The sequence below is a fragment of the Moschus berezovskii genome, chromosome 21, assembly GCF_049115385.1.
Source record: "Moschus berezovskii isolate FMDL1 chromosome 21, NW_MosBer_1.0, whole genome shotgun sequence".
NCBI classification, from domain to species: Eukaryota; Metazoa; Chordata; class Mammalia; order Artiodactyla; family Moschidae; genus Moschus; species Moschus berezovskii.
In genome coordinates this window covers 67,593,553-67,617,589 of record NC_142480.1, presented here as the reverse complement: position 1 = coordinate 67,617,589, position 24,037 = coordinate 67,593,553, and positions in this window count along the sequence as shown.

Genomic DNA, 24,037 nt, shown 5'->3' with positions numbered 1-24,037 from the left:
CCAGCAAATTTGGAAAACGCAGCAGTGGCCACAGGACTGGAAAAGGTCAGTCTTCATTCCAATCCCAAAGAAAGGGAATGCCAAAGAATGCTCAAACTACCGCACAATTGCACTCATCTCACACGCTAGTAAAGTCATGCTCAAAATTCTCCAAGCCAGGCTTCAGCAATATGTGAACCGTGAACTTCCAGATGTTCAAGCAGGTTTTAGAAAAGGCAGAGGAACCAGAGATCAAATTGCCAACATCCGCTGGATCATGGAGAAAGCAAGAGAGTTCCAGAAAAACATCTATTTCTGCTTCATTGACTATGCCAAAGCGTTTGACTGTGTGGATCACAATAAACTGTGGAACATTCTGAAAGAGATGGGAATCCCAGACCACCTGACCTGCCTCTTGAGAAACCTGTATGCAGGTCAGGAAGCAACAGTTAGAACTGGACATGGAACAACAGACTGGTTCCAAATAGGAAAAGGAGTATGTCAAGGTTGTATATTGTCACCCTGCTTATTTAATTTATATGCAGAGTACATCATGAGGAACGCTGGGCTGGAGGAAGCACAAGCTGGAATCAAGATTGCCGGGAGAAATATCAATAACCTCAGATATGCAGATGACACCACCCTTATGGTAGAAAGTGAAGAGGAACTCAAAAGCCTCTTGATGAAAGTGAAAGAGGAGAGTGAAAAAGTTGGCTTGAAGCTCAACATTCAGAAAACGAAGATCATGGCATCTGGTCCCATCACTTCATGGGAAATAGATGGGGATACAGTGTAATTATTCCTACATACCTTATCAAAAATCTCTTATCTCACTTACATTTACTTAATGTTTCACCATACCAAGTTATTTTTTCTGCTGAAAAATTTGCAACAGATATAACAAGATTTCATTTAACTTCTATTAAACCTAGGTGCAGTGAAAGTCTTTTACTTAATATTGATGACTCTAAAGACAGGTGTATATCAATTAGATCAACAAACTTAAATATTGATACCAGGTATTAATTTAATATTGAATATCTCCCAGTTCACATGAAACTGAAACCAGTTTAGCTTAATTTCTCTTGTATTTATAACTGTTTGATTTGCAACCTCTTGTCTGCGTGGAATCCCTGCACAGCAGCCCCTCTCTAATCCTTACCATCACCCCAAGGGCCCACATGATCCTCCTAGGAAGCTAAAGAATGGCTTACAATCAGGTCATCTAAGGTAGTGATTGGTCACCTGATGTGAAGAACGGACTCATTGGAAAAGACCCTGATGCTGGGAAAGATTGAAGGCAGGAGGAGAAGGGGATGACCGAGGATGAGATGGTTGGATGGCATTACCAACACGATGGACATGAGTTTGAGTAAGGTCTGGGAGTTGGACAGGGAATCCTGGTGTGCTGCAGTCCACGGGGTTGCAAAGAGTTGGACACAACTAAGTGACTGAATGGAACTGAAGTGAACTTTTCTTTAAGCCAATTAAATAGAGCTCATTTATAATTAGACTCAGCAATGTTATCCAAAGACAAAAGACATATACAAACACAAAGAAACAGAGATACCTCATTGTTCTTATTTCAAAATTTCAGCCCTGCGTCAGGTACAGCAATGTAAAACCCACTAGTTTACAAAAGAAGTTGGGTTAAAATTAGGCTTCTGGCAAATGAAACAAATCAAGCTTACTTGTCTAGATGGCTAAATATTTACAGAAAAGAGACTTAGGATTTCTATTTACCCTTGACTAGTCCATTAAAAAAAATGGCAGAGGTGAAGATTCATGAGAAGACCAGATAGGCCACTTGTATCTCAAAGATGCAGGCAAGTTTCTCCTAGGATGACTTTGTTTCCTTCTCTGCGGTTTTCATGAGCACCATTTGTAGGCTTAAAGTGTCCTCTGGTGAGATTCTGATGTCAAACTGTTCTGGGAAAAAAAATTACTTGAGCATTTAATTTACAAAGATCTTGTCCCAAAAGGGACGATACTCTTGTTATGTATAAGAAGTTATATTTCAGGGTGAGGTCCCTTGTTGGCATTCTAGAAGTTGAAAGAACAAACACTTTTGAACTTCTCCATAAACTCTCATTACCAGAATAGACTGAGATGTCTTTTGTGCCACATTGGTGTTTACCACATAATATGTGCCATTTGTACTTACTAGAAAGTCAGTCAACTTGCTTCTCACTGTCAGTTACCCGAGGCTCCTTAGGGGAAATTAAAGGCAGTCTCTTGGCCTCTAACAGGACATTGACACAAGGAAATTGCCCTGCTGCAGAAGTGGTTCCTGGTCAAAGTTGGGGGCCCTGCTGGGCCTTAGATAATGACATTAAACCAGGTCCAGGGTTAACATAGAAACTTCTATTCAGTTCCCACAGGTCGGTGAAACAGGAGGTGATGAAAGGTGTGAACACACAGAGTGGGCAGCTGGGACAAGCGCTGGTGCAGCCTGCTTGCTCAGCAGCAGGCCAGGGTTTAGAATCTGAAGCAGTATGTCCCGCTCTCACTTTCTCCTCTTCCCCTTGTCAAACAGCTTCCCCTTCGGGTTTCCTTTCAGACTATGGCCCCATAAGGTGGCAGCCCTCTGACTTCTTTTCCTCCTGATGCAATAGCGTAAATGCTCTCATCTCTTTCCCCTGCTCTTTTGCAAAACACTTCTAATTGTGAGATCATATGTTAATTTAGTGGACCACTCAGGGGCCATCTGGAGAAGGAAATGGCAACCCACTCCAGTGTTCTTGCCTGGAGAATCCCAGTGACGGGGGAGCCTAGTGGGCTGCCATCTATGGGGTCGCACAGAGTCGGACACGACTGAAGCGACTTAGCAGCAGTAGCAGTAGCAGCAGGGGCCATCAGTCTTCTGATCCTAACACCCTGTTACAATAGTATATCATGTCTCTTAGTCAAAAGTTCATGGCTATTTTGCCCATTTATTTCATATGCTCCTCAAAGGGGTAGATGGAGTATTTCCCATTTTTATAAGTTTGTTGTTTAGTTGCTAAGTCGTGGCTGACTCTTCTGTGATCCCATGAACTGTAGCCCACCAGGCGCCTCTGCCCATGGACTCTCCAGGAAGGAATACTAGAGTGGATTGCCATTTCCTTCTCCAGGGGATCTTCCCAACCCAGATAAAACTTGCATCTCCTGCATTGCAAGTGGATTCTTTACTGCTGAGCCCTATAAACAGGGAAGCCCTGTTTATAAGTTTAGCAATACTAAAAGTCAAAAGACAAGTATATTCCAACCCCCAAAGCACAAACATATCCTAACATTGATGCATCACAAAATCAAAACCAAAACCAGCAAACCAGTTCCCAAATCAATTAGAATCCAGCAACAATTCCCTTCTCCAACAGGGTGCCCCAATCAAACAAATTGGCTTGTACCAAACTGAGGCAAAAAACATTTCTTTCCTGGTGTGGACATTGGAGAGACTTACCCTACAAAATTGAGCCTGTCAACTCACAGAAGACTGTTGGTTCCTTGCTTCAACTGCCAAGCACTGAGGTAGCTGGTGCCACCTCAGAGAATTTTGAAAAGGAGGCCCTTAGGATAAATGGTCCCAGCAGCTGACACTAAGAATTAAAATTCAGAATGTCCTAACAAGGACCCTTGACTCGGCTTATAGTGGCAGCACCAGCAGCAACAGCTTTGTGCATATGAGCAGGAAAGAAGCCTTCAGCAGGTTTCAGGTGCTTTATCAGCTATTGAAGGGTGATATTTTATTTAAATTTTTTTACTGAAATGCAGTTTACTTACAAGTTAGGTTAATTTCTGCTGTACAGCAAAGTGATTCAGTTACACACACACACACAGACACATACAGTCTTTTTCATATTCATTTCCGTTATAGTTTATCACAGAATATTGAATGTAGTTTTGTCAGGGGACATATTGACTGAAACCCCTTGACCAGGCCAGGCTCCATAGTAAACATTTGCATGAGTAAACAGGAGGTCCTGGTAAGGAATATGGAACTAACAAGCTACCACCAACTGGAAGAATTCATGAAAAGTCCAAAGAAGAGAGGCGACGCCATTCCATATGTCCCAGCAACTTTCCAGAATTGTCCTCACTGGAACCCATCTTGGTTGGGGGATATGTGCATCACCAGGAAGGACCCTACGTCAGAACGACTGGCCAGAGACAAGCCGGAAGCTGATCCCATCACCATAAAGCCTGAGACTGCGAGCCGCCGGGCGGAGCTATTCTCCCGGCTTCCCTTTCTCTCCTGTTCTCCACCTGCGTACCCCTTCCCAGCGAGGTCTCTTGTTTGTTAACACGAGCGTCTCCTTGGCCGGTACATTTCTGAATGTTAGACAAGTCTCAGGCCCTTCCCTGTGCAGTAGGACCTTGCTGTCTCTCCATCCTTTACCTAATGATCTGCATCAGCTAACCCCAAATCCCCAATCCATCCTCTCCTCTCTCCCCCTTGACAGCCACATGTCTGTTCTCTATGTCTGTGAGTTTCTGTTTCATAGATAGGCTCATTCGTGTCATAGATTAGACTCCGCATATAGATGATATCATGGTATTTATCTTTCTCCTTCCGACTTACTTTACTTAGCATGATAAGCGTTAGGTCCATCCATGTTCTTGCAAATGGCATTATTTCATTATTTTCTATGGCTGAGTAAATGTTTATATGTACCTCATCTCTTTTATCCATTCATCTGTCCATGGACATTTAGGTCATTTCCATGTCTTGGATATTGTAAATAGTGCTGCTGTGAATATAGGGGTGCATGTAATTTTTGAATTACAATTTCATCCATATATATGCCACAGAGGGGATTACTGAATCATATTGTTGTTCAGTCACTAAGTCATGTCCAACTCTTTGCAACTCCATGAACTGCAGCATGCAAGGCTTCCCTGTTCTTCACCATCTCATGGAGTTTTCTCAAACTCATGTCCATCGTGTTGGTGATGCCATCCAACCACCTCATCCTCTGTCGTCCCCTTCTCCTCTTACCTTCAATCTTTCCCAGAATCAGAGTCTTTTCCAATGAGTCAGCTCTTCATATCACGTGGCCAAAGTATTGGAGCTTCAGCTTCAGCATCAGTCCTTTCAATGAGTATTCAGGGTTGATTTTCTTTGGGATTGACTGGTCTTATCTCCTTGCTGTCCAAGGGACTCTCAAGAGTCTTCTTCAGCACCACAGTTTGAAAGTATCAATTTTTTGGCGCTCAGCCTTCTTTAGGGTCCAACCCTCACATCTGTACATGACTACTGGAAAAACCATAGTTTGACTGTACAGACCTTTATCAACAAAGTGATATTTCTGCTTTTTAATATGCTGTCTAGGTTTGTCATAGCTTTTCTTCCAAGGAGCAAGTATCTTTTAATTTCATGGCAGCAGTCACCGTCCACAGTGATTTTGGAGCCCAACAAGATAAATTCTGGCACTGTTCCCCTTGTTTCCCTGTCTATTTGCCATGAAGTGATGGGATCAGATGCCATGATCTTTATTTTTTAAATGTTGAGTTGTTAAACCAGCTTTTTCACTCTCCTCTTTCACCTTCATCAAGCATCTCTTTACTTCCTCTTCGCTTTCTGCTATTATGGTGGTATCATCTGGACATCTGAGGTTGTCGATCTTTCTCCTGGCAATCTTGATCCCAGCTTGTGCTTCATCCAGCGTGGCATTTCACATGATGTACTCTGCATATAAGTTAAATAAGCAGGGTGACAATATACAGCCTTGACTTACTCTTTTCCCAATATTGAACGAGTCCATTGTTCCATGTCTGGTTCTCACTGTTGCTTCTTGACCTGCATACAGGTTTCTCAGGAGGTTGGTAAAGTGGTTTCTGGTATTTCCCTCTCCAAGAGTTTTACACAGTTTGTTGTGATCCCCACAGTCAAAGTCTTAAACATACTCAATGAAGGAGAAGTAGTTTTTTTTTTTTTAATTCTCTTGTTTTCTCTATGATCCAGTGGATGTCAACAATTTGATCTTTGGTTCCTCTGCCTTTTCTAAATCCAGCTTGAATATCTGGAAGTTCACAGTTCACATACTGCTAAAGTCTAGCTTGAAGGATTTTGAGCATAACTTTGCTAGCATGTGAAATGAATGCAATTGTGCAGTAGTTTGAGCATTCTTTGGCATTGCCTTTCTTTGGGACTGGAATGAAACCTGAACTTTTCAGTTCTGTGGCCACTGCTGTGTTTTTCAAATTTGCTGGCATATTGAATGCAGCACTTTAACAGCATCATCTTTCAAGATTTGAAATAACTCAGCTGGAGTTACATCGCCTCCACTAGCTTTGTTCGTGTGATGCTTCCTAAGGCCCACTTGACTTTACACTCAAGGATGTCTGGCTCTTGGTGAGTGACTATACCATCGTGGTTATTTGAGTCATTAAAACCTTTTTTGTACAGTCCTTCTGTGGATTCTTGCCACCTCTTCTTAACCTCTTATGCTTCTGTTAAGTTCTTACTGTTTCTGTCTTTATTGTGCCCATTTTTGCATGAAATATTCCCTTGGTATCTTCAATTTTCTGTAGATCATATGGAAACTCTATGTTTGTTTTTTTCAGTTCAGTTCAGTTCAGTTGCTCAGTCATGTCCGACTCTTTGGGACCCCATGGACCGCAGCACACCAGGCCTCCCTGTCCATCACCAACTCCAGGAGTTTACCCAAACTCATGTCCATTGAGTTGGTGATGCAATCCAATCATCTCATCCTCTGTCATCCCCTTCTCCTCCCACCTTCAATCTTTGCCAGCATCAGGGTCTTTTCAAATGAGTCAGTTCTTCACCTCAGGTGGCCAAAGTCTTTAAGGAACCTCTATACCTTTTTCCATAAAGGTTGTACCAATTAACACTCCCACCAACAGTGTAGGAGGGTTCCCTTTTCTCCACACCCTATCCAACATTGTTTATTTATAAATGTTTTTACTGATGGCCCCCCACTCCAGTACTCTTGCCTGGAAAATCCCATGGATGGAGGAGCCTGGTAGGCTGCAGTCCATGGGGTCGCGAAGAGTCGGACACGACTGAGCGAATTCACTTTCACTGTTCACGTTCATGCATTGGATAAGGCAATGGCAACCCACTCCAGTGTTCTTGCCTGGAGAATCCCAGGGACGGGGGAGCCTGGTGGGTTGCCATCTATGGGGTCATACAGAGTCAGACACGACTGAAATGACTTAGCAGTAGCAGCAGCAGCAGTTACTGATGGCCATTCTGACTGGTATGAGGTGGTACCTTATTATAGTTTTGATTTGTGAAGGATAATATTTTAGATGGGTCTATGACTATGTCTCACTATGATTATATATTTTTCTTTTCCCTTATATTTCTTCTGATTTTTGCTTTATATATCTGTTTTTTTGTTGTTAAGGTGTCTAATGGCTTATGATGTCTACCTTCCTGGTGATTTATTACTATTACCTTTTATCATTAAAATTATTCATCTTTGTTTCATTTAAAATACATAAATAAATTAAAAATATTTCAGATGGGCCTTTGGTTTAGCTTTCATAATTGGACACGGGTGAGTGGCACACCCTTCTCTGCTACATGGGGAGGTGTCATGGAAGGAGATGCTGGAGTGATAGCTGCAGGGGCTGTGGTGTTTCATAGTGTACAGAACTTACGGAATTGTTACCTTACAACCGTCTGTACTCCTGCCTTCCTCAGAAAGGTACAGATTACCCTCAGTGCAAACGCTTTGGAAAGGAAAGAACTCTTTGCAGGAAACCTCCCTTATCAGGAAGCCTGTTTTCTTGTCACTTTGCTGCTGCTGCTGCTGCTAAGTCACGTCAGTCATGTCTGACTCTGTGCGACCACATAGATGGGAGCCCAACAGGCTCCTCTGTCCCTGGGATTCTCCAGGCAAGAATACTGGAGTAGGTTGCCATTTCCTTCTCCAAAGCATGGAAGTGAAAAGTGAAAGTGAAGTTGCTCAGTCGTGTCCGACTCTTAGCGACCCCATGGACTGCAGCCTACCAGGCTCCTCTGTCCATGGAATTCTCCAGGCAAGAGTACTGGAGTGGGGTGCCACTGACTTCTCCTCTTGTCATTTTAGCAGAACTATATTGTAATTAACCTTAAACCAGCACGCCCCTCCCCGGCCATGCTCTACTCCTCTGAGGCCCAAGCACATCTTTCAGATCTTGTGATTATGCCACATCTTGCCTAACTTGTTGGCTCTTTCTCTAGATCAAAGAAGTAGAAATGAAGAATAAGTATTTAACAAATGACCAGATCTCTTCCCTAGCTTCCCCTTCAGTAATATTCTGAACAAACTGAACTAGATGGCATCTAATGAAAAATCACAAGAATTTGACAGCCCGCTTACCAGCGTATACACAGTGGGGGTGGCGATGACTGTGACCCCATCTCAATGATTAACTGAGATGACTTCTCTTTTTCAAGAATGTTCATGGCTGAGCAGAATCTTCAGAAGCGATTTCTGGGGGACTCTGAGTCTACCATCTCCCCTAGATTGCTGGCATTTTGATTAAAAGCCACTCTTCTTTCTACCAGTACTGTCTCTCTTGTGTTTTGACTTTGGAGTGGCCAGCTGCTGCTGCTGCTGCTGCTGCTGCTAAGTCACTTCAGTCGTGTCTGACTCTGTGTGACCCCATAGACGGAAGCCCACCAGGCTCGCCCGTCCCTGGGATTCTCCAGGCAAGAACACTGGAGTGGGTTGCCATTTCCTTCTCCAGTGTGTGAAAGTGAAAAGTGAAAGTGAAGTCGCTCAGTCGTGTCCGACCCATAGCGACCCCACGGACTGCAGCCTATCAGGCTCCTCCATCCATGGGATTCTCCAGGCAAGAGTACTGGAGTGGCTTGCCATTGCCTTCTCCGGGAGTGGCCAGCAGCCGGACCTAATTCAGTAATGCCAGGGTTAGCGTAAAGGCCTCTGAGAAAAGGGAGCAAAGACTGGTGCAGGTTGAAAGTATTAGTCACTCAGTCATGTCTGACTCTTTCCATGGACTATAGCCACCAGACCCCTCTGTCCATGAAATTCTCCAGGCAAGAATACTGAAGTGGGTAGTCATTCCCTTCTCCAGGGAATCTTCCCGACCCAAGGTCTGAACCTGGGTCTCCCACATTGCAGGCATACGAATTTGAAGCGGGAGAGTAGAAGGTAAGTTTTATCCAAAAAACTTTCAGTAAAAATCAAGGAAAATGCTGAATATTCCTACTGTTAGTGAATAGAAAATGAGCAAAACACACAAAATGTAAAAATCAGTCTGACAAATATAAAGAAATTTCTATTCAAATGTAAAGATGCAAATGAGAAAGATAAGCATCTTGCCTGTTGTCAAATACTGATGGGGAAAATGAGATAAGAGCCAGCACTAGCAAGGAGTGTAGGAAAGTTAAAACAGTAGCTTCATGTCCTGCTTGCGTGGGTGTAGATCATTAAAAGATTATATTTCTGCGGAGCAGTTTGGCAAAATGGATCAAGTATCATACAAATGTTCACCCTTTAAAGTCATATTTCACTTCTAGGCATTTATCTACAAAAACAAAGCACATGTAAGTTTTTTCTACAAGGATTTTAAGTTTAAAATCATTTATTGATCATAAAAATTGTCCTTACTGGCCATTCTTGCCTTTTGAGATGAGCCAACTCTGTTTATGGAGTGTGTTTCTAATTAAATCAATTTCTTATCTGTCACTTTGTCTCTCACTGACTTCTTTCTGTGAGGAGACATCAAGAACCTGAGCTTCCTTAAGTCCTGAAACCAGGACTCAGTTAAAGCAGTCTCAGTCAAAGGCCCATGGGCTTCCGTCCCAATCTGAGTTACACGGTTTCAGCTGGAGACACAAAGGGACAGTGAAAAAGCCAGAAATGATGAGAGTTAAGTCTTGGTCCGAGATGGGCTTGTCTCATGCCATGAGCCAGGAGTACAGGGGAGGATGCTCTGCCGATGTCTGCCTATTTTCATTGGGCTGCTGCTGCTGCTAAGTTGCTTCAGTCGTGTCCGACTCTGTGTGACCCCACAGACAGAAGCCCACCAGGCTCCCCCGTCCCTGGGATTCTCCAGGCAAGAACACTGGAGTGGATTTTCATCGGGCTGGTCAACCCTAAATGCTTCAGGGCTCTGATTGGATACCTATGTCTGGACCAGAAGAATGATGGCAATTGGCATAGTTTGCTAGAGAAAGATGGTGTTCATGGTTCTGCTTAGGTACATTCTATAGCAGGTCCAAAACAGAATTATTGCTTCAGGCTTTGATAGTCTATACTCTGCTTCACTCGAGTTTTTCCTGCTATCATTATATGTTCATTTCTTTCTTTTTCTTAACCCCAGAAGCACTGTGTGGCTGACAAGATCCCCTTTAGTTTTGACCAGTGCTGACCCTGGATCTCCAGCCTCCAGCTCCCGCTCACTGTCAGCATTGCTAGGGATGCACTGTGTCGCTCCTTTGCGACGACGTTTTGGACACTAATCCCTGGTGGGGAGGCTGCCTCGGCAGAGATGGCATCTACAGTCATAACTGCAAATCTTGGCCAAAGTGCACAGCTGGAGATGTCATCTCAGGCTCGGGTCTAAAATGCATCAGGCTGCACCAGACCCTGCCAGTGCCCTTCTGGGCCATACACTCTGGGGTTGGGAAGGTTTCAGACAGCAGGAACTAAAAAGGAAAACACACACACACACAATATGTTATATAATCAGGTTTGTCCACAATATGAGTTACGAAATTTAAAACAGAGTGAATTACCCGATGTTCAAATTTTTATTTCCCTGTATCTAGGCAATGGAACCCGGAAGGAATTTAAGGCTTGTGCAGTTTGGAGGGATAACTCTAGGAAAGAAACAGAGGGCATCTTAGCTGACTGATCCCATGGGACCAGGCAGTACCCTGGATGGGGCATGAGGACACTTCTGAGGCAAACCCATAATGGTATTACCAGGACATAGAGACTGATGGGGCCATATGATTAGCTGTTTAATAGAAAGTATTGAAACTGCACCTCAGATTGGGACTTGAACCCAGCCAAAACCCTGACTGAGATTTGAGCACATGATCTTTTAGTTAGAATCACTCACCTGGTATCTCGGCTTCCCAGATGGTAAAGAATCCACCTGCCAATGCAGGAGATATTAAGAGACGAGGGTTTGATCCCTGGGTCAGGAAGATGCCCTGGAGGAGGGCATGACAATCTACTCTAGTACATTTGCCTAGAAAATCCCATGGATAGAGGAGCCAGATGGACTATAGTTCATAGGGTTGAAAAGAGTGGGACTTGACTCATGCTAGAAGCTCAATTTGAATCCAACCTCTTGAAACTGGTGGGTTTTAAATTACTGTACTTGGTTCAGGGCTGAAATGTTTAAATAAGAACTTTGAAGCATCTGTGTCTGTGTGATTGTATGTATCGACGTGTGTTGTAGATGTATGGTATTACCAAAACTAACTTGTGAAAAAAAAAAAGCTCTACTTAATTGACTTTTGAAAAAAGTAAGTGCTTATGTAAGTTCTCAGGAATGTAAAACTGGCCAGAATGAATTTCAGGTTTATATTATTTAGGAAATATTCAACAGTAAATTAATATCTGGTGTTGAAGGTGGTTTAAGCTTGTTGCTCTGATTAATACAGACATGTCTGTAGAGTCATGCATAATAATTATGCTGTACCTGGGTTTGTTAGAACTTATTATATCTATTGCAAATTTGTCAGCAAGAAAACTAACAACATCACTAAAAAAAAAAAAACTTCTAAGGAACGTGAAATGTATGTTTTCAGTACAAGAAGATGTGAATAATAATAATAATAATAATGAAAACTTTAAAAAAGAGTTATGCATGATCAGGACTTTCTAAGATTGGATTAAATCTATTAATAATTAGGTAAATGAATTTTGTTGGGAATGGGCTAACACAAGGATTTGATTTCTTCCTCAAAAGTATTCTTGAAATGCTGCTTTTGATAACAGATTGTGTGATCTTCTTTAAGTAATTTGTATTTGCTTTTGAGATCTCTGATAACTTTGAGAAATAAGTATTGTTTCACAGTGACCAATGATCTTATTTGACCAAATGTTTAAAAAATTTTTGACAAACTTCCCAAATATCAAATTTTAATATAAGTTCTTTTGATTTTCAGCTAATTCTGAGATTCTTTAGAGGGTCCCTGAGGCATCTCAGAGAAATATTTAATCAGGATTATTTGGTATGGTAAGTTAAATGTAATCATTTGTAATTTAGGTTATTGTGTCAACTAAAAAAGATGCACAACTTGAGAGTTGTGAGTGAAGTTTTATTTGGGGCAAAATGAGGACTGTAGCCTGGGAGACAGCATCCTAGATAGCTCTGGGAGAGTGCTCCAAAGCGGCCATTGGAAAAGGTCACTATATAAGGTTTTGGTGAAGGGAGAGTTCAATGCCATGAAGCACTCATTTTACAAAATATTTTTTGCTAGTCATGAGGATCTGATGTCACCATGAAGGGATTTAGTGCTTCTCTAGATATGAGGAGATGCAAGGATTGAGATCATAATATCTGTTTCTGAAAACATCCAACTATCTAAAGACCTGTCCCACCAGATCCCATGGACCACAGAGTGCCTCACTCCACCCTGAGTTCCCTCAGGGGTTGTTGAAGGTCAACAGCTATAGGAGCATGGGGTTCAGTCTCCATAGAGGCAGATGGCAAATGCCATTGTTGTTCAGTCATTGGCAATGCTCTTGGTAAGTGCCAATTTGTAGTTGACAATTGTAACCAAGTTTTTTATCGGCTACACTGTAATCAGATGTTTAACCATGTCTTTTAATTCTTTTGTTGTTTATAGATTGTTATTTTTGTACTCTGATGCTGTTACAGAAAAATGCTGCATCATCAAGGAGATTCATAGAAATGCTATGGAAGTAGCTACAAGCTGTTTCACATCAAGAGGAAGGCTGTGCAAATACTCCCACCCATACTGATTTAAAGCAAGGAGATGTCCTGCCCCTGCGGCCCCAGATCAGGCATCCAGAGTTTTACTCCCTGAAGGTCTGCCCCTGCTCAGACCTGAAGCAGTTGCAGGAGATGTACTGTCACCCTTCTGCTTTCCGTAAGAATATGGGACTAAAACTTCTCAGGGGGGAATGACACAGGAGGGAAGGGGGTAGGCCACAACCATGAAAGGAATGACATTGCCCAAAGACATGACCCAAACAGATTAGAACAAAACAGATCCAAGATGTCAGACCAGTCAGCTTCCACTATAACCTGAGCCTCAGCATATGCTTATTGTAAAAATCAGCTAAGACATACCCACTGGCACCATGACAGTTCCAAAACTGACCATAAAAGTAAAAAGGGGGCAGTAGCCCAATTCCTGTGAATCCCCAAACAGTTGGACTACTCCTCCCACTCATTACCCTGTGAAATTACCAACCTCTATAAAAACTGACAGCCCCATAGCCTGGTGCCTCTCTTGCTTTTTGAGATGGCCCTCACTTTGTTTGTGGAATGTGCTTCTCTCTAAATAAATCCACTTCTTACCTATAAAAAAAATTGCCCTTACCATAACCATTACTTAAATTGAAATAGTAAATTTATTAGGAAATTCATCAGATGGATATTATCCATCCATTTTCAACTGGCATTCTGGGAAAAGCTTAATGACATGACAGTAATGCTGGCATAAGTTATGTACAAAGAATGAGATCCAAAACCTTGCATACAACACACACCTCATTAAGAGATGAAAAAATCAGGTCCTTGGATTTCCTCTCATCTATATTTTCTAAATATCCTGAAGAGAACACATTTATAATCTAGTAAAATTATAGATGTTCTTCTTAAGGGAGAAAGAAGAAACTTTACCCTATTAACTTGGTAAAATGTAACTGAACATGACAATGTTGCCTATAATAAGATGATGCTCTTTTCTGAGCTTGATCTAGCTTGCAGAATTCCTTCTGAAATGTGGCCTTCAGAGTCTACCATGACTCTCCTGGTGTGGCTGACCCCTGGGTGCGTGGGAAGATTGGATGGAATTAAACAATCTCAGAATCATCTAGATTGACAGTTTTCCTCACACTTGCATCCTAGTAGCATTTATCCACGGAGAAGGCAATGGCAAGCCACTCCAGTACTCTTGCCTAGAAAATCCCATGGATGGAGGAGCCTGGTAGGCTGCAGTCCGTGGGGTCGCTAAAGGTCGGACACGACTGAGCGACTTCACTTTCACTTTTCACTTTCACACATTGGAGAAGGAAATGGCAACCCACTCCAGTGTTCTTGCCTGGAGAATCCCAGGGACGGGGGAGCCTGGTGGGCTTCCGTCTATGGGGTCACACAGAGTCGGACACGACTGAAGTGACTTAGCAGCAGCAGCAGCAGCATTTATCCATCCTCATTTGATTTTCTATGAGGGCCCTTCAGTCATGTGAAGGCAGCTGTCCCGCCCACTACCTTTATTTTTCAGGGGCTGGGATACCCTATAGGCTCTGTCATATTGTCGAAAGGTATTTTCTTTTCTCAAAAGCAGTGTCTAATTCTTTCCACCATCCCCCTTATGATTGGATGCTCTCACAATCTTGGACATGCGTCTCTGCTCTGATCTGATGATGCCCTTTACCAGGTGTCGACCACAGTGGGCACAGAAAGGCTTTGCTGGTGCCCAGCACGAAGGGAGATGCCCTCTATCTCATCCCTGGAGGTGACACCCTGCCTGGGTTTGGCAGTGGGATCACATGGGCCTATGCAGACTTCGACCTAGAGTGGTTTGCTAGGGTCCAGGGCAGCCTGGCAGACAGACACCTCACTGTCCCTGTGCCTCCTGACTCCCTGACCCCTCCGTCCTGCAACGCCGTCAGCCTCTCTTCCTTAGATGTGGTTTCCCACTTCATTACCCTGCAGGGTCTCCCAGCCTGTGTGACTGTGTCCAGACTGCCTCCCAGTTCATGGCATTGCTTTGACCCAGCTCCCAGGAGCTTCACTTTCCTGCCTACCCTTTCCTGCTTGGTGGCCACATGGGCAGTGGTTCTCCCCTGGGTAGTGGGTGGCTTGACCCCCTACAGACACTTGCTGCTGTGTGGAGGCAGTTTCAGTGTCCTAACTGGGGAAGAGCATCCAGTGAGTAGGGCCAGAGAGGCAGCCAAACCTCCAATGCTCAGGGTGGTCCCCACGACCAGGGATTATCCCACCCTGGTGGACCCTGTCAAGGTCGAAACACCTTGCCCTAGGGGCACAAGGAGTAAAAAAAGAATAAAAGGGTGGTCTTTGGGTCCACAGGGAGCCTTCAATAGAGGATGGCCCTCCTGATAGTGACCCCTCTCAGCACACTTCTCCCGTTGTCCTACCAAACTGCCGGTGGACACTCAGTTTCACGGTTTATGTGGCTGCAGAGAGGCCCTTGGACCACACCCAGGCCAGACCTCTGGCATCACAGTGCTTCTGCACAGTGAGTCTCCCACATGGGGACCCCACACCTAGTGGGGAACCAAAGCTGGTGCTTGAATTCTAAAACTAAGTGGGAAGAAAAGAGGTTGTTGGTGTGCATTAATGATGAATCTGACAAATGAAAAAATTCCTACAGGTAAGTGAATTTAAATCTGCAATAAAGAAAGTATCTTGCTATGCTATGAGGAAAACACAGATTTGTTTTGTCTTCATGGGAAGTTGACTGTGGCCAGAGGTACAAAGACACCTTTTCCATACCAGTGGGAGACTTTCTCAGTGAATCTAGAAGGGAAGGGAAAGGAAGAGTCCTAAGATCTTACCTTGTACCTGCACCTCTTCAGGGTTTCTGTGAAAGTATGTGATCCTTGCCGATCTTGGGGTCCCATGTGCCCTGGCAGTGTCAGCTCATGTCCCAGAAAACTCAAAATGTTTGCATCAGGAATTCATCTTTCACACTTGGGAAGTACTTCCACTGGCAAGAAATTGGATGATTGAGGGAGAAGGTTAAATAATGGCCAAATCTTCAGAGCACAAAAGTGACTTTCTTTGAGAGTTCTCAGAGCATTCCAGGGTTCTAGGAAATTTCAGTTCTTAAAATAATACTACAGGGACTCCTTTGGCCTTTGGAGCACATGCCTGCCGTGGGGACTGGAAAGGTAGGGAGTGAGTGTCTGAAATCTATAAGTTCCACTGAAGGTTGCAGTTGACTTTTCCTTACATGGGCTGCCAAAACCAGTACTTGCTTGGTGCTCCTGCAGGGGGATGAGCTGCAAGTCCCTCACAGAACTCTCTTGTTTCCCAGTCTTAAAGGGAGTTTGTCTTGGCATAGGGTGGTTTGTCTGACACGATGTACTGGCTGGCTTATTCCTGAATGTTAGCTGAGCACTGCACCAGGAAAGTCGACACAGGGCTCCCTGGCCAGTGCCTGGTGGGCTCCCTGCCCCCCTCAGGGCTGGTGCTCAGTCCCAGGACCAACCTGCAGGCCTCTTGGCTGCAGCAATGCCTCCTCTTGTTCCTTCAACCTTCAGCTGTTGGAAAGACTAACCCTGTTATAGAGTCTGAGCTTGTACTGCTCACAGCACAATGGGTCTATAGATGGAGAGATGGATGAGGTGCTGGGGCAGTGAATACAATGAGTAATGACTTTATTCAGGAAGCTGGGAGACCGAGAAGATGGTGGACTCCTGTCCCAAAGAACAACCTCACCCAAGTGAGCTTGGTTCCTGGTATCTTTTATGGAACAAAGAGAGGGAGCTGAGGAGGTGAAGTTAAAAAGGCTCTGCTGCTCAGTCGCGTCAGTCGTGTTCGACTCTGTGTGACCCCATAGATGGAAGCCCACCAGGCTCCCCTGTCCCTGGGATTCTCCAGGCAAGAACACTGAAGTGGGTTGCCATTTTCTTCTCCAATGCATGAAAGTGAAAAGTGAAAGTGAAGTCGCTCAGTCGTGTCCAACTCTTAGCGACCCCATTGACTGCAGCCTACCAGGCCCCTCCGTCCATGGCAGTTTCCAGGCAAGAGTACTGGAGTGGGTTGCCATTGCCTTCTCCAAAAAAGGCTCTAAGTTGTTGCAAATATTTCCTTGTTTCTGCCAGACTCCAGATGTGTTAATTTGTTCATTTCTTCTTTCCTGCAGCCATTCTCATGTGGACCCGGTCAGGATGTTTCCTGTGAGCTATCCATTATTCTTGCCTGGTAAAATCCCATGGACAGAGGAGCCTGGCAGGCTACAGTTCATAAGGTCACAGAGTCAGAAACAACTGAATGACTGAGCACACATGCACAGGATAAAGAATTTTTTTCAAACTTTTAATTTAATATTGGAGTATTTCTGATTACCAGTGTTGTGGTAGTTTCAGATGGACAACAAAGGGACTCAGCCATACATGTACATGTATCCATTCTTCCCCAAACTTTCCTTTACTCCAGGCTGCCACGTAACATTGAATAGAGTGCCCCGTGCTATACAGTAGGTCCGTGTTGGTTATCCACTTTACATAGGACAGTGAAACAAAGGTATCTTAGCTTAACACTCAGCCATGGGAGGCAGGATTCCCGGAGATGAGCCTTTAGGTGCACTTTAAACTGTCGGCCACCTCCCTTTAGCAATTGACCTGTAGCAAAAGCAACAGAACACAAGGGTTAAAGTCAAAGAAGTGGGTCCGCTGTGGAGTCAGACCTGCTCTTCCGTTACTAACCCACCAGAGTTAGGAGTCAGGACAGGCCTTCCCAGGCCTTCCCAGTTGCTGAGGTGCTCTCAAGCTGTCCACGGTCACATTGGCCTGAAGAGTGACGACCTTTCATGGCAGCGCGCCCCTCGGAGGCGGGGCCCACAGCTGTGGGTGAGGAGGTGGGTGGTGTCGGCCGCTCATCCGCGCCCCCAGGACACAGCTCTCCCAGGGGCTCTCTCCTGCCCCCCGCTCGCATTCCTCCAGGCGGCGTCCCTCCTTACAGAGACAGATGCCCAGGGCGGCGGCACAGCGCTCGGTCAGTGGACGGGCTCACTCTGCTCCAGGTGCCGCAGCGCGTGCCGTCTGAAGGACGGGCAGTGGCCCGCGTCCTGCGCCGCTGCCACCTGTGGACACGGCCGCTTCCGGCCACCCGCCTCTGGCCTGAGCTCGAGGCTGGCCTCCGCGGCCTTCCCTCCTCCCCGCGGCGTCCCCCGGTGGCTCCTACCCTCCCAAGCCCGGCACAGCCAGCGGCCCGCTCCTCTCCGCAGCGGCCTTCCAGCCTCCCTCGAAGCCGATCCTCTCCTTGGGGTGCTGGCTGACTCAGCCGGCAGCAGGCGTGCGCCGTGCACATTAATTAGCACGGGGCGGGGGATCCAATCTTCGCCCACCTTCCAAGCCCTGCGGGAGGCTGCAGAGGGTTCTGAGCTTTGCTGACGGCCTCTGGCAGGCAGACACGACTTGAAGGCAAAGGCGTATCTGCGCTCCGAGAGCAGGACACTGCGGTAGGGGCGGGAGCAGCGCGTGTAGCCAGGATTTCCTTTGCCCCTCAGGGAGCCCAGCGGCGCGGCGTGTGGAGTGGGCAATGGCGCCCTCTCGCGGTGCGCGCGCAGCCTGCAGGGCCAGCCGCGGGACCAGGCCTGTGGAAAAGAATTCAGAGAACGCGGTCTCGCGTGACTTGCTTCTGAGGTAACCAGTACACATAGCTCAGCGCCAACACACTGCTTTGCTTTTCATGTTGATTCCTTTCCTGGACTTTCAATAAATATATAAACTTTTGTCATGTATCTAGCCCTATTTTACACATTTCCCTGCATATCTTATTTATTAAAAGAAGAAAGCTGCTAACGTTTCTAAAATGAGATCACTCTTCACCTTTCAGTCATTTACCACCTAGACAGTAACTACCACCAAACCCATTCTTCTTATTTTATTGGAAAAATCTCTCTTTTTTTCCCCCGCGATTTGTATTTGATAGAAGAAACAAGGAAGCTGTGTGTCTAAACCTAATAGTTGATCATCAAGCACTTGAGGTGTTTAAGAAAAGCAAGGCTGAGGTGTAGGCTGCCTGGCTGGCAGGAGAAGAATGGGCTCCCGGAATTCAGGGAGGCGCTGTGGGCGTGGATACAGAGGAAAGACTTTAGGGAGACGATGCCCCCAAGTCTGATTATCACCCAAGGAGAGGGCGGGAGGGCTGGCAGCATGCAAGGCAGAGAATAGAACCTGGACTTGAAAACAGGGGTCACTGCTTTGAATTTCATTCAGGAGGCAAAATATACACTCAGCCCATTGCGAGCAGTTTTCACACCTACATTTTTCAGCCACTCAATTAATAAAGATACTTCTAACATTCATGCAGAAAAGGAATTAAATTCTATATACTGTGCTTTGTAGATTAGACACAAAGATGTTCTCAGTAAATTTATTTCTAATAACAGGACACACTCAGGAAAGGAAGGCTTCTTTCCGGAAGCCTGCATTTGTAGTGGGAAGATTTAGAAAACAGACGGGACCTACTCTGGCTCTGGGAATTCTCTAAGAATCCAGGAAGGCAGCTAAAGGGTTTGACATCTTGATGACAGAACCATTTTTCAAATGTCCCAAAGAACATTCACTGGCATTCTAAATGTATAACTCATGTGCGTCACGATTCCATTTCCCTTAAAACCCCTCACTTTCCCACGAACAATTTCCCTTCATAAAAATAAATTGAACTTGACATCCTACAAGTAAGAACAACGCAATGTTCTGTGCCAGCGTGAGATGCCGTCATGGAAAAATTTGTGGTCTAATAGAGCTTTTGAAGTGGAAGAGCTATCATTTAGACATTTACAAATGGAATGCAGTGCCATAGAAGATTGATCTTTTACCATTCTCACAAAAGGAAAAAGGTAGCCCCTGCTTTTCCCAGTTTTGTCTGTATATGATATAGCATCATGGTACCAAAATTTAGTCCAGTAAATTTATTGGGAAATGTATTTTAGTGACAAATGCAAAGAGCTTTGTAGAGACTGAAAATAATAAGTCAAACTGGGTGGGAGATTAATTCAGTTTAGCCAATCAGCAGTATAAATGTCCAGTGTTTCTCCAGTGCTGGTTCTAATTCCCCAAACAGTCTCATCTTTCTTTCTTTTTTTTCTTTTTTTTTTTTTTGAGGCAGTCAAATCCTTTTTGTTTGAAATGGCTTGGATCTAGAAAGGTCAGACAGGTCAGTCTCACTGCCTCTACCAGCCACCCCTGCCCTGCCGAGCACCTCCACATAAGCTGGCATCACCTTTGTTAGTCCTGGATCCGGGTCTTTTAGCTGCCTCCTGAGTTCTCTTAAGAACACTTTTAGATGAAATAAAGATCTGTCTTCCATCTATGTGTATTATTTCCTAAATATCTACAGATCATCTCAAGACTAATATAAAATAATTCAAAAGTATCCTTGGGTGGTATTTTTTTATGGGAAAACTAATTAAAGCTACTAAAAAAAAGTACAACCTTGATATTTGATCTAGTATCTAGAATGTTTGGTTTGGACATGTCCCGACATGATTTTAAACACTAGGCCTCTCTGTAAGATGACCTCTTAAATCATTTTTACAGTTTCTTCCTGAACATTCTAGTCATGCGCTCCATTTTCTAGTGATTTTGTAACAAATGAATTATTATGTTCATGGCATTCAGTTCCTGGTAATCAAAAACTTACAACTCAGCAGGCATCTTGGCAGACCTACAGGGCATAAGTGTGGACCAAACCCCCAGTCGCCATCAGAGGCTGCATCTTGAAGCATCTTTAGAATCCATGTGTGCTGCTTCACATTTTCTGATATAGGCTTTCTCTCTGCTGTTGGCTTCTGAGTTTCCTGAAGAGGGTTTTCTGAGGGCTGTTAGTCGATTGCAAAAGAGCCCGGGGTGAATATACACCTAAAAGTCTGCTGTATTCTTCACCTGGCACAGAATTCAGAGCCAGCTGGAAAGGCAGGTAAGGAGATCAAGCCTGAGTGTTTGAGGAACTGAGGAGCGGGCTCCCCTTTATACAGCCAAGGCTCTGCTTGTGGGGGGAACACTCCCTGGAGGAGGTTTAGAGGCTCTGCTCCCTGCTTCAGGCCGGCTATGGTGCGCTTCTTCCCTGTGAAAATGAAAAGAGGGCTCTCCTGTAGGGTTGTTGATTGTAGGCCATATTCACTCTCTAAGCGGAGGTCTCTGAGTAGTGCTTTTTTGAAAAAAATTATTTACTTAAAAAATTTCTAGTAAAATGGCCATAACAAAATTTATCATTTAAACAAATTTATTTTATTGCGGTATAGTAGATTTATAGTGTTGTGTTCAGTTCAGTTCAGTTCAGTCGCTCAGTCGTGTCCGACTGTTTGCGACCACATGAATCACAGCACACCAGGCCTCCCTGTCCATCACCAACTCCCGGAGTTCACTCAAACTCATGTCCATCGAGTCGGTGATGCCATCCAGCCATCTCATTCTCTGTTGTCCCCGTCTCCTCCCACCCCCAATCCCTCCCAGCATCAGACTCTTTTCCAGTGAGTCAACTTGTCACATGAGGTGGCCAAAGTATTGGAGTTTCAGCTTTAGCATCAGTGTTGTGTTAATTTCTGCTTATAGCAAATCAATTCAGTTATACATACATAAACACACACACATATATATATAAAACATATTCCTTCTCATAATTTTATATTCTTTTCTTCTATGGTTTATCACAGGATATTAAATATAGCTCCATGTGCTATAGAGTAGGATCTCATTTTGTATTCATTCTTTATATAATAATTTGCATCTGTTAATCCTCAATTCTCAGTCCATCCCTTCTTTACCCCAGCCCCTAATTTTTCATTTTTAAGTGTCCAGCTCAGTGGCATTAAGTACCTACACATTGTTTTGCCACCATCACCATCATCCATCCACAGAACTCTTTTCATTTGACAAAACTGAAACTCCATACCTGTTAAACAGTAACTCCCCACCCCAGCTTGCCCAGCCCCTTCACCCACCAACTACCTTCTGCCTCTGTGAATTTAGCTACTGCAGGTGCCCCAGAGAAGTGGGGTCACACAAGATTTGTCTTTTTGTGACTGGTTTATTTCAGTTAGCATAATGCCAGGCTCCTCTGTGTTGTAGCATGTGTCAGAATTTCCTTCCTTTTAAGGCTGAATGGTATCCTACTCATGGATAGATCACATTTTGTTTATCTGTGGATGGATATTTGAGTTGCTTCCACCTTTTGGCTATTGTGAATAATGTTACTTTGAACACGAGTGTACAAGTATCTGCTTGAGTCCTTGCTTTTAGTCCTTTTGGATACATACTGAGAAGAATTACTGGCTCACATGGTAATTCTATTTTTTATTTTTCTGAGAAATTGCAATCCCAGAATATTTCTGCTTTCACAGCTGCTTCCATCCTCATCCTTCACCTTTCCCCCTGCTTTTAACTGGACTCACTGAATGTGTTCTACCTATGGCAAGGACACCAGCTTTAGAAAGCTAGTGAATCAAAACTCACGAATGAAATTTGCTATGTTAACCACCATCATCTATGCTTTTTAGGAAGTCATTTTCTTAAGGGCACTATATTGAAAGTATTTAATTCTCAAAGTAAACACTGCCAGTTAAATAGCACAGAGGTGACTCCAATTTCTTTAGATTTGTTTCAAGCTTCTTCCTAATTTGGGAAAAATATATATTTTTTAATTTTTAAAATTTTTGCTAACACTAAATTGACAGAGCCAAGAGTGGCCAGCTCTTGGGATGTGCACCTTCTTGGATCTGTCTGCATCATCAATGTGATCTTCCAATTACTGAAGAAAAACTGTAACCCATAGTTTCCCCACTTCAGCAGTAGAGGCACTTTGCAAAGTCCTTTGCAGTGGTCCCCAACCTTTTTGGCACCAGGGACTGGTTTCAGGGAAGACAATGGATTTCCTAAGGTGGCTCAGCTGATAAAGAATCACCTGCAATGTGGGAGGCCTGGGTTTGATCCCCAGGTTGGGAAGATCCCGTGAAGAAGGGAATAGCTACCCACTCCAGTATTCTGGCCTGGAGAATTCGATGGACTGTGTAGTCCATGGGATTTGAAAGAGTCAGACACGACTGAGCGACTTTCACTTAACTTAAGGGGGATGGGGGATGGGGGATGATTTTGGGATAATGATTCAAGCACATTACATTTATTGTGCCCTTTATTTCTAATCTAATGCCGCTGCTGATCTGACATGAGGTACTGGACCCTGGCCTGGAGGTTGGGGACCCCTGAATTATAGCAGAGAGCACTCTTAAGTGATCTTCACAAACATCCTATGGAGTGGGGTGGGAGGGCAAGATATTTCCTCCCACTTTAAAAAAAATGTTTTTTTTTTTAAAAGAGCATTTCAAATGGTAACAAAATTAAAATAGTGTTAATCATCTCTCTTACCCTGCTTTGGCAGCTTTGCCATACTGTTTCATCCATCTTCATTCATCTTTCCCACTCCTTTTATTTTTCAGAACCTCATGAAAACAAATCCCAGACATCATGTCATTTCACCAATAAACATTACAGAGTGTATTTCTAATCCACAAGAACATACTTTTTTGTTTGTTATTTTCCCCATATAGTTGCCTTGTTCAATGAAATTAGCAACCGTTCCTGAATATTTTCTTATGTGCATTCTATAATGAAAATGCGATGCCTCGGGAATGACTTTTACCATTCAGTTGTTCAAATGTGAGTCTGAAAAGAGAGCCAGATGTGGACTACGGAGGGAGGGGGAAATCCTCCCCTACCTTTCTTGAGTTATTGTGGTTGGTCTAACATACAGAAGGATTAAAAGAAGAAAAAGAAACATATATAATTCATCGGAATGGAGGGCTCACAGAAATGGACCTAAGTAGTCAAAGTAGGCAGCGTTTTTACTTTTTAGACAAAGAAATGATAAATTTCTGAGGTATCAACAGAACAAAGAAATTTGTTTTGAATGCCCAATTAGAAACAGATTAAAGAAGTAACAAGATTTGCTTATTGTTGAGACAGTCTGAACACACATTGGGAAAGAATTTCCAGACACAGAGTTCTGTAGAAAGGAGTGAATTTATTAAGAACAAAGAGCAGAGATAAAGTGGGCACTGTGAGCACAGCGGGTAGACAACTCCTGACAGTCCAGGGAGAGTTGACCGTTTTTGTGGGTTAATAGCCAATTTTTGTAGCCTCAAGACAAAGAAAATTCCTGCTGAGCATTAGGTGATTAGTTGGGGGCGCTATGGGGT